This window comes from Sinocyclocheilus grahami, unplaced genomic scaffold (assembly GCF_001515645.1).
Source record: "Sinocyclocheilus grahami isolate Dianchi unplaced genomic scaffold, SAMN03320097.WGS_v1.1 scaffold30.1, whole genome shotgun sequence".
NCBI lineage: Eukaryota > Metazoa > Chordata > Actinopteri > Cypriniformes > Cyprinidae > Sinocyclocheilus > Sinocyclocheilus grahami.
In genome coordinates, this window is record NW_015505209.1 from 1,492,910 (window position 1) to 1,502,801 (window position 9,892).

At 36.3% G+C, this 9,892-nt stretch overlaps 1 protein-coding gene and 1 pseudogene across 7 annotated transcripts in view; both read left to right on the forward strand.

Moving 5' to 3' along the window:
• The first annotated feature begins 1,371 nt into the window (after positions 1-1,371).
• LOC107573259 (olfactomedin-like protein 1) lies at positions 1,372-4,733 on the forward strand (annotated as a pseudogene).
• A 663-nt stretch (positions 4,734-5,396) lies between these two features.
• The window catches only part of ppfibp2b (PPFIA binding protein 2b), a 56,879-nt gene continuing 52,383 nt past the window's right edge, over positions 5,397-9,892 (forward strand). For all 7 annotated transcript variants that reach the window (XM_016258802.1, XM_016258815.1, XM_016258822.1 and 4 more), the window contains exon 1: positions 5,397-5,470. The gene's annotated coding sequence lies outside the window, so the exon portion shown is untranslated. The remainder of the gene's footprint in view (positions 5,471-9,892) is intronic.

Sequence of the window (9,892 nt, forward strand, 5' to 3'; positions counted from 1 at the left end):
TCTGATATACTAATATGCAGTGCTACATAGGCCTAGGTAAAAGAGGGATAAAATTCAAAAAATTTGTCGATGAGCATAAAAAGCTTCAGATTTACAGTGTAATGTCTATTTATTCAAATAATGTTTTAATATGGCATGCGTTAAATACATATTATATGCAATAAAGGTAATAAAAAACAACAATGCCATTCATTTGTCAGGCCTTCACACGCAGGGATGTGACAGGGCCTGATGGTCGGCCATTTTAAACTGCCATTACTCAGCCTGCTAGCATGCTAGCATAAAAACTGTTAACATGCAATCAAGGAATTTCAGTAACTTTTTTAGACATGTTTTGGATTTTTTAAAAATTCATTATTTTCTGGGATGTTTTACCGTGACAGGGCCTGACCCTTTAGCTCATCCTCCTTCAAAAAAATCATACAAAAACAAGCTTTAAATCATACAATTCAATGACAGAACTCACCCTTCTCAGTGTCAGCTTCACCTCAGTCAAATTATGTCACTTCCTTTTAGTCATACCTTTAAAGGCGCATTACACACCTTTTATGTTGTTTTATGTAAACGTGACAGGACTGACCGAAAACATGGGGACAGTTGTGAAATATCATTTAATTGTAGAATTTATGTATAATTTCATGTTTTTAATCAGTTGATGTGAATTATAACAACTTAAACTTGTTATTGATGGAGTTTTTTTTCTTAATAACAGTTTTTAGCATGACAAAACTATGAAAGCTGTAGGTCCAATTTGGCTGTGGACAAGGACCAGAACAGGATTTGTAATTTTCAACAGTGTTTTATATAAATTAAAAAATATCTGAGAACCTAATGAATGACATATTCCTTTACAGAACAACTCACAGAAATCAACCATCAGTCAGTTTTAGACATTTTTTGGATGTAATACTTTTTATTCACTGTAACAAGTCAAGGACAGATAATGTACATTTCTGGTAGAATGTCCCATTTTGAAGACAAAACACGAAGTTCCTTTAAGCTTTGAGAATTCTTCCAAGAATAAAGTCATTTTTCCCCCGCATCACTTATTTGGCAGGATAATGTCTGTTTGTGTGCCAAAATTAAAGTTATTTTGGACAGCCAGATTGACTGAAGCTCCTGAAGGTATCCTGATGTGTTTCCCGTTCTCAAATTTCCAACCTGAACTCTTGAAAGGCTAATGGACGAATTGAAAGGGAGAGAGGCACCATTCTTGTATAGCTATTATACAGTAAATATGCAGTAATTTGAATCGTATGATCTGCAGAGTTGATTTATCGAGCAAAAGCGTGTCAGGACATCTGGAGTTTATAAAACTAAAAACACAGCTTGTGAAGACCTGCCTTTTCAGCATCTTCCATCGAATACAGTTCCAGAATCTGAATAACAAACAACCAGTTGCTTCTGGAATCCAGCTGGCTCCATTTGACCAGACTGACATTAGATAAGAAGGGGGTTCTCTTGGTTTTATTATATAACGCAAACTAAACAAGATAGAAAGAAATCAATGTAGAAATATACATCATGCTTTTGTCTTTGGTAACTGTATTTCTTTGGCTTGGAATGGGACAAGCTCAAAGGACAACTCCTGATTTTATTATGGAATATTTTCAGAGACAATTTCAGCAGCTTGAGGTAAGACATTTTTTTTAAGATAGCTGATTTTGTAGCCAAATACTTTTGTTCTTTTACATGCTTTAACAGAAACCAATGTAATATTTTAATCTATGTTTAAGTTGCTAACAATGAGCTAAACTTTAAGCTACAACTCAAACTACTCTTTTGGGTAAGTGCAATGTGTTCCTGGATTTTTTTTTTTTTAAACAACATAACCCCAATCTAACCATAATATCAGAACAATGTTACATTCTGATAACACTAATGTTCCTCCAAGACTAACAAGGATGTTGATCTTTGTCCTACTTGGCCAAATTAGGGGGTCATGGTTTAGCTGTTTAGCAAAAAGCATGTTTCTCCGTGTTTCGTCTCCAAGCAAAATATACATTGCAACATTCAAAATATAGCAGATGTTTTACCAGTGAATTTTCTGTTCATTTTTGTGTAGTCAGTCAAATAGTATTTTGTGCATTTATCTGAAAAGGGACGACTGATCAAATGTGAGCAAGACTTCCAGCACTTCAGTCGACGGATGTATGACATGTCCAAGGAGATACACGGCGAAACAAGCAAGATGAATGTACTGAAATCAGAGGTCAAAAGTCACATTGACATCTTTGCTATGCGTTTGGACCGAGAGGAGAGAGATGTGGAATACCTGCATAATAATATCCCTGACACTGTTCAGGTTGACATTGAGGACTCGCTGATCGAGCACCAGATGAAAGAAGCCAAACTAAAAAAGACATCTGTAATTTCTAAGGGCAAAGGTAAATAAACCCTACAACTTTCATTTTCAGCTCATTTTTTTATTGTGTGTGTGTGTGTGTGTGTGTGTGTGTGTGTGTGTGTGTGTGTGTGTGTGTGTGTGTTAGTGCTTGAATATGTGCATTACATAAGAGATTTCATTTCCTGAGGAAAACTGTTTAAATAATTAGATTGCATTTGAGATGTTTAATTTTTCAAATGTCTACAAGAAAGTGTGCAACAATATTTAAATCTTATACTATTTTGTCTAAATAAATGACTACACTAAAAAATTAATTGGATATTTTAAATGCTACAAGTTTAATAAATTTAGGCATCACAACATTATAATGTACAGTAGGGAAAATGCATATTCATTTTGAGATTAGCTAAATATTAACATATTATAATATGATATAATAAATTAACATATAGAAATTATTATATAATAAATTATACATTACGTTTACCATCACAAACAGCTTTGCCATCACAGGAATAAATTAAATTAATTATTAAATTAATAGTGTTATTAAAAGAAATAATTTTAAATGAGCGTTACATGATAGCTTAAGTTATCGCCGGCAGCCATATCACCCTGTAGCCCAAGACTGGTTACCCACTGAAGCTAAGCAGGGCTGAGCATGGTCAGTACCTGGATGGGAGACCTCCTGGGAAAAACTAGGTTGCTGCTGGAAGAGGTGTTAGTGAGGCCAGCAGGGGGTGCTCGGTCTGTGTGGGTCCTAACGCCCCAGTATAGTGACGGGGACACTATACTGTCAACAAGCACCGTCCTTCGGATGAGACGTTAAACCGAGGTCCTGACTCTCTGTGGTCATTAAAAATCCCAGGATGTCTTTCGAAAAGAGTAGAGGTGTGACCTCAGCATCCTGGCCAAATTTGCCCATTGGCCTCTGATCATCATGGCCTCCTAACAATCCCCATATCTGCTGATTGGCTTCATCACTCTGTCTCCTCTCCACCAGTAAGCTGGTGTGTGGTGGGTCCAGGTCCAAGTGGATGCTGCACACTGGTGGTGGATGAGGAGATACCCCCTGACAATGTAAAGCACTTTGAGTGCCTAGAAATCTATTGTGCAACTCTATAAGGACGACATAAATCACGTAATCTACATAATTATTAATAATATAAGTATAATAATTATAAATAATTATAATAATTACTATGCTACAGCTGCATAAACTTGATTTTTTTTTTACCTTGATTCTTCCAGACTGCAGTTCAGAAGTTGTGGGTATCAAGTCTCTCAAAATTGTCAAGAAAGCAGGCGACGCCAATGGATCCTGGATGAAGGATCCAACAAAGGGTTCTGCTAAGATTTACTTTTTTAGTGGCACTCGAAACAGTACAGTATTAGCATATACCTCTCTGAAGACCTTCACCGAACCAAACTCCAACAAAAAAAACTGAAGTTATCCATCTTCCTTTTCCCTGGCACGGAACCGGCCATGTGGTCTACAACGGCTTTGTGTACTACCACAGTGCAGACACCAACAATGAGATCCTGAAGGTCCACCTCAGCAACCGTACGGTGGCTGATCGGTTGCTGCTTCCTGGAGCCGGTCGGATGCCGGCATATTCCCTCAGTCCTCACACTCTGATGGATCTCGCCATAGATGAAATGGGGCTCTGGTTGATCCATGCTGACCCAGACTTTGGCGGCAACCTGGTGATCACCAAGCTGGACCACAGTAGTCTGGCAGTGGAGCACACATGGGATACCAACTGCAATAGCCGTGATGCAGAAGCAGCTTTCATAGTCTGTGGAACCTTATATGTGGTCTACAGCTCCCACTATGGTGGAAGGTCCAGCATCCAATGCTTGTTTGATATCCATGACACCATCTACACTGAGAGCATTTCTGTGCTGTTCTTCCCAAAGCGTTACACCAGCCACTCCGCTTTGCGTTTCCACCCAAAGGATAAGCAACTGTATGCTTTGGATGATGGTTATCAGACCATCTATAAGTTAGAAATAAAAAAGATATAGGATAGGTCAGTTCTACATAGTAGTTACCATGAGGGCTTTTTAACCAGTAGTGCTTTATTCTTCTTCCCAATCACATATAATCTTCTTGTAATTTAATGGAAGGCACTTTGTAGTTGTGCCAGACTGTCATTTCCTGAAAAACAAAGGACTCTTTGACCTCCTCGGTTCAGTCAGAGAACCCCAAGTATTATGTGCACTCTTTCTATGATTTGAGACCGTGAAAGATGTTTATCCAACAGCAGTAGCCTACTCTATAAATAAATAGCATTATATGACAGGAATAGCCTATCTGCAATGCATATGTCCCTTAAAGAAAATACCTTTCAAATTTACAGTATTTCTGCGGTGGAGGGGGGATTACGGCTTGAAATAAAACTATAAAGCTAAATTTGTGTAATAATTATCTTTCTGACATATTTTGGAAATAAATCATCAATGATAATTCATAACTTAGTCGTGATTTAACCATATATGAACATATTCCCAGGTCTGTTTTCACGAATCATATACTTTGGTCTCTAAATGTTGTTTTGAGCTTGCAAGCGTGTACCTGACGTTTTGCGCATGCGCACTTGTGCATACGTTCTGCGTTTGTGAACTTGAACGGCCTGCACAGAAGATGGCGCTGCTATTCTCCATACAGATTTCCAGCACCACCTGAACATGCGGTCGTTAGTTGTAACAGAGCATATCTGAAGACAAAGGCGACACTGCAAAACAACGCATTTGAAATGTTTACTTTATTTGATCGTTTATCGGTAACACGTGCAACTAAAGAAGAAATTAAGCCTCTTTTACCGCTCCTGTGCTTCTAGAAATATTACCCCTCGCTACCTGTTCTAAATTAAAAGAGTTCCACTGTACTTTTCCCGCATTATAATGAGTGTTACTTTAGTTTATTTGTACATAATGGAAATAGTTTCGCGATAAGACCCGCCTCTTACAGCACATGACAGGTGATTGGTCAGAGGAAACGTACCTCACATTGCGTTATTATATGGAGCAGCGCAGTTCGATGATAACAGATGAGCGAGACTACAGCTGACAACAGGAGGATTTCAAATCAGTCGGGATCGGGAATTACTTACATTACAGGTAAGTTGAATTAAAAAAAACACCCTGTTAACATTTCTTTCTTGGTGCACAACAACTTTTTCATCATTTTAAGACTTTCCCATGTGTAGTGTCATACAAAATATCAAGAAAGTTTAGGTGTAGTAGCCTAACACATAGTTCCAAGTAAATTTAATTTATAATTTCAGGTTTTTATTATTATTATTATCAGGCTATTAATGATACGTTTGTGTGTTCCTGTGTATTATATAGAATTGTCTTGACATTTTGCATAATATGCATAACATGAATTAAAATTGCATTATAGTGTATGTATGTGTAAAAGAAGTTAAATGTTAATATAGCATATATACATAATACATAATGAAAATAATGGATATGTATGAAGAGTTCAGACGCAAAAGCCTCTAAGTGCCGTCTGAAATTTTCTTCTAAAATGAGCATTTTTATCAGGCTGCTATATTTATGTTCAGTTATGTCACTTTGATTGTATAGAAAAGAACCTATACATTGCCATTAGAGTAAAATTACTGAACCTAAACATAGGAGTCGGATAAAAATGCTACTTTTAGATGAAAATTTCAGACGGCATGCACTTAGAGTCTTTTATTATGATGACAAGCTGAAGTTTAATATCTAATGCAAAAATATATAATATAGTGCATATATATTCAGTTCTATTCCAAATGTTCTTGTATTACATTAATTGTACACCACTATGCTATACTGTGATGACCAAAGAGCAATAATCACTGACCAGAAACTTAAACTCAGATGTAATCGCTCTGTCAAATCCTGAAGGATCTAGGTACAGTAGATAACTGGGTCATACAGTGTAGGATGAACCATTATCTGACTGCATATTCTCAAAGTATTCTGCTATTTGTTTTGCAATGAAGCCTATTGCAGTTCTTGTCTCTGCCTGTTACTATTCATAGTCCATGCCAGTTTTTATTATAGTGTATAAAGCCTCTTCCTTCAGTCCTGACCCCAGTAGGCTCAGTGAGCAGCCACACTACTGTATGTGCTGCAATGGAGATTTTACATGGTAATGACTGTGGGGTTCAACAAAGCTGTCTGTGAAGATCATGTGCTTAGAAAAAAAGGATAAAGGCTTTTTTATTTGTCCACTTCCCCTGGTTTGTGAAAACAGCAAACAATTGTATTGCTCTTTGATGACACCACAGTAGAATGGTTGCCAAATGAAAGCATTTAGAAATAGAGTCTAATATCTTATGAATGAAATTTGACATGTTTTGGTGTTTGTTTAAAGGATCATGTTGTAATGTGTAGCTTTTTAAGGTTGAATAATGTACAAGCCTTTGACTTTATTCTCCATCCCTCTGATTTTCTCTTTTTTGTATTCAGAAAGAGGAATATCGCTTACAGATTAACAGTTCTTAGCGTCTTAACAGTTCAATGTTTTCTTGTCAGAGCGAATTAAAAACAAGATGTTGATTTCTGGATGTTTTTTTTGTTTATTATTTATTAGTGGTGGCAAGGTTGAACATGAGTAGTAGTTTATGAGAACAGGTGAAGGAGAACATTCATATGGTTGTTGTTAACAGACACAGAGCCCTGAGGCTCTTCTACTGTGTGATTACTGTGAGCTTATTTCCATAGAGGTGCACATACATGTCCTGACTGACCAGTTTTACCACAACCGTTTCATTCCCAGAATGACAATTTGAAAATTGTGGCTATTTTCTCACTGAGATCAACACAGCTAACAGGGAACGTTCTCAGAACTTTGGCTAATGTTCTAGCAAACGTTCTTCCAGTAGTGTTAATAGAATGTTCATTCAAAGTTATCTGGTCTTTAATAATGTTCTCAAAACACTAACAAAATGTTCTTAGAATATATTTTTGTTAGCAGTTTTGTTATTAAAAGCGATAGTTCACCCAAAAAATTAAAACATTGTTTTTTTCCTGTATGACTTTACATCTTCTGCAAAAGAAGATATTTTGAAGAATATTTTTGTCTTGGATAAAAATACAATCAGAATATACGTTTCTCAGAATATCTTTTTTTGTGTGTGTGTTCTACAGAATTATGGTTTGGAATGAGGATGAGTAAATAATGCCAGAGTTTTCATTTCATCAAATATGCCATTTAATGCTTTGCAATCCTCAGTGTGCTTTCTTATTCTGATGGGCTTGTAAAGTTAAATACAGTTTAATGAGCATCTAAACTTCACTTCAGCTGTCACTCTTTGAGTTATTTACATGAATTCTCTTGTCACTTTGATGTGTCCATCTTCTAGGTTTAGGAATTGAGATCCAATTCCCAGTTACATTTTGTACAAAACACTGGGACCAAATCCCATTCCATTCTGGTTCTTGAATGCCTGCAGTTGGCATCTGACTTTGTGTTTACCCCATTCTGCAGACTAAGATAGAGAGCAATGGAGATCCCATGCAATATGCATTGGGCGGTATTGATGTCAGGGACCTGTAGGACAGAGCCTTGACGTTTTGCCCCCTGAGCAGGGTTTGCCTGTGCCGAGCGGCTCGCTGACATTTTCACAGGCCACGGTACTACAGCCGAATGCACCTGCTCAGGACTGACATTTCTCTTGTTACTGCGGAGGAGTGCAGCATTCAAGCCAGCTGCCACAACGCATCCGCTCCGGTGAGTAGAGCTCACGATGGACCAGGGGTTGAGCCCGAATCGAACTTACATCCGCCTTCACTGAGCCATGAATCATTCTGAGTACGGCGGTCCATGCGTGTAACATCAGAACTGTTTTGATCTCTTGGACATTCTGATGTTAATATGTGTAGAAGTGTTATGTGGAAACGTCTTTATTAATGCGACGAAACTTCCTCTCGGTTTTCCGCTTGTTGATCACACTACTCCGTCTGTGCTGTACACTGTAAAAAAAATTATTTCTAGAAGATTATTGGAGTACTTTATACAAGAACATTATATTTGAGTCTTTCTTTACTTCACAAATGTGTGATATATATATGTATATATATTAAGGCTGCAAAAACGAGTAGTCGCGATTAATCAATTCAAAATAAACGTTTATGTTTACATACTATATGTGTGTGTACTGTGTATATTTATTATGTATATATAAATACACACACATACATATATATATTAAGGAAAAATATGTTAGATTTATATGTAAAATATTAATATTTATATATAATATAAATTATAATCAAGTGTTTACATACAATACATACACATTTTTTTATATATATGTGTATATTTATATATACATAATAAATATACACAGCACACACACCTATAGTATGTAAACATAAACGTTTATTTTGAATTGATTAATTGCGACTAATCGTTTTGCAGCCCTTTATATAAATAACCATTTTAAACACTGTTTGAGCATAAGACACAACATTTATGGGACAATTTATGTCCGATTTTGTTGCTGAGCTCACAATTCAGTCTATGTTAAACCAATGGCAAACAAGACCAACCTACCTAATTATCATACAAGAGATAGAAATGTAAGAATAAATACAATAAATAAATATAAAACTGAAATTTTTAATTGGAAACATGTCGGAATAAATAAATATAAAAATAAATTAACACATAAATAAAGAAGATAATAAATAAAGAGTGGGAAAGTACAAAAATAAATTAAAGACTAAACTGAATTAAAATTTAATTGTATTTGTTTTAGCAAGTAATGTATTCCTTCATTTAATTTACTAGTATTACATTAATTTATTTATTTACTTATAATTTTTGCAGGTTTGGTCGTCCATATGTAATTATTTGTTACATTTTCTAACAATTTATGAGTGAAAATTGTTTCAAGAGAAACAATTGTGTAGTCATATGGTGCTGCAACTCTATCTCCTTGTTATTTGAACTGGGTTTGTTGTGGATGACTTAACATGTATGAAAAGTAACCTGTATCGAGAAAGTAAAGCTCGCAGCGGAGCTTAAACCTGCTTGTACCATGGCATAAATAGTCGTTTCATTGTTTGCCGTCACACAGATCCCACAACAATGAGGCCTTGTGTCAGCCGCTGCATTTGAACTGCGCTACAGGTCACCTTTCTGCCAGTATAGCATGTTTAACCAAGGGATGCGTGGTGCCCACGCGATATGTCAGCACATGGTTTAATGCTGAGTGGGGATGGTTAAGCTGTTTGAGGACTGCTGCCTTTGATGTTCTCATATTAAGCTGTGTTGACGTGCTGGGTTTATTTGTCTGACACCTAATGCTGATGCCACTTCCTCCCGCTGCAATATTTCAGCCCAAGGCCGCTTACAGTTGCTTTTGCTTTTACTGTACATAGTGGGAATTTTTAAACAACGTGGATGGAAAATACTTCTATGGAATGGCTTCCAGGCAAATTTAATAACAATTCAAATTAAGCATGTTTTTAGGTTTCAAACAAGACCATAGTCAGCACAGTGGATTTATTAAAATAATATTAAATACTATTTATATA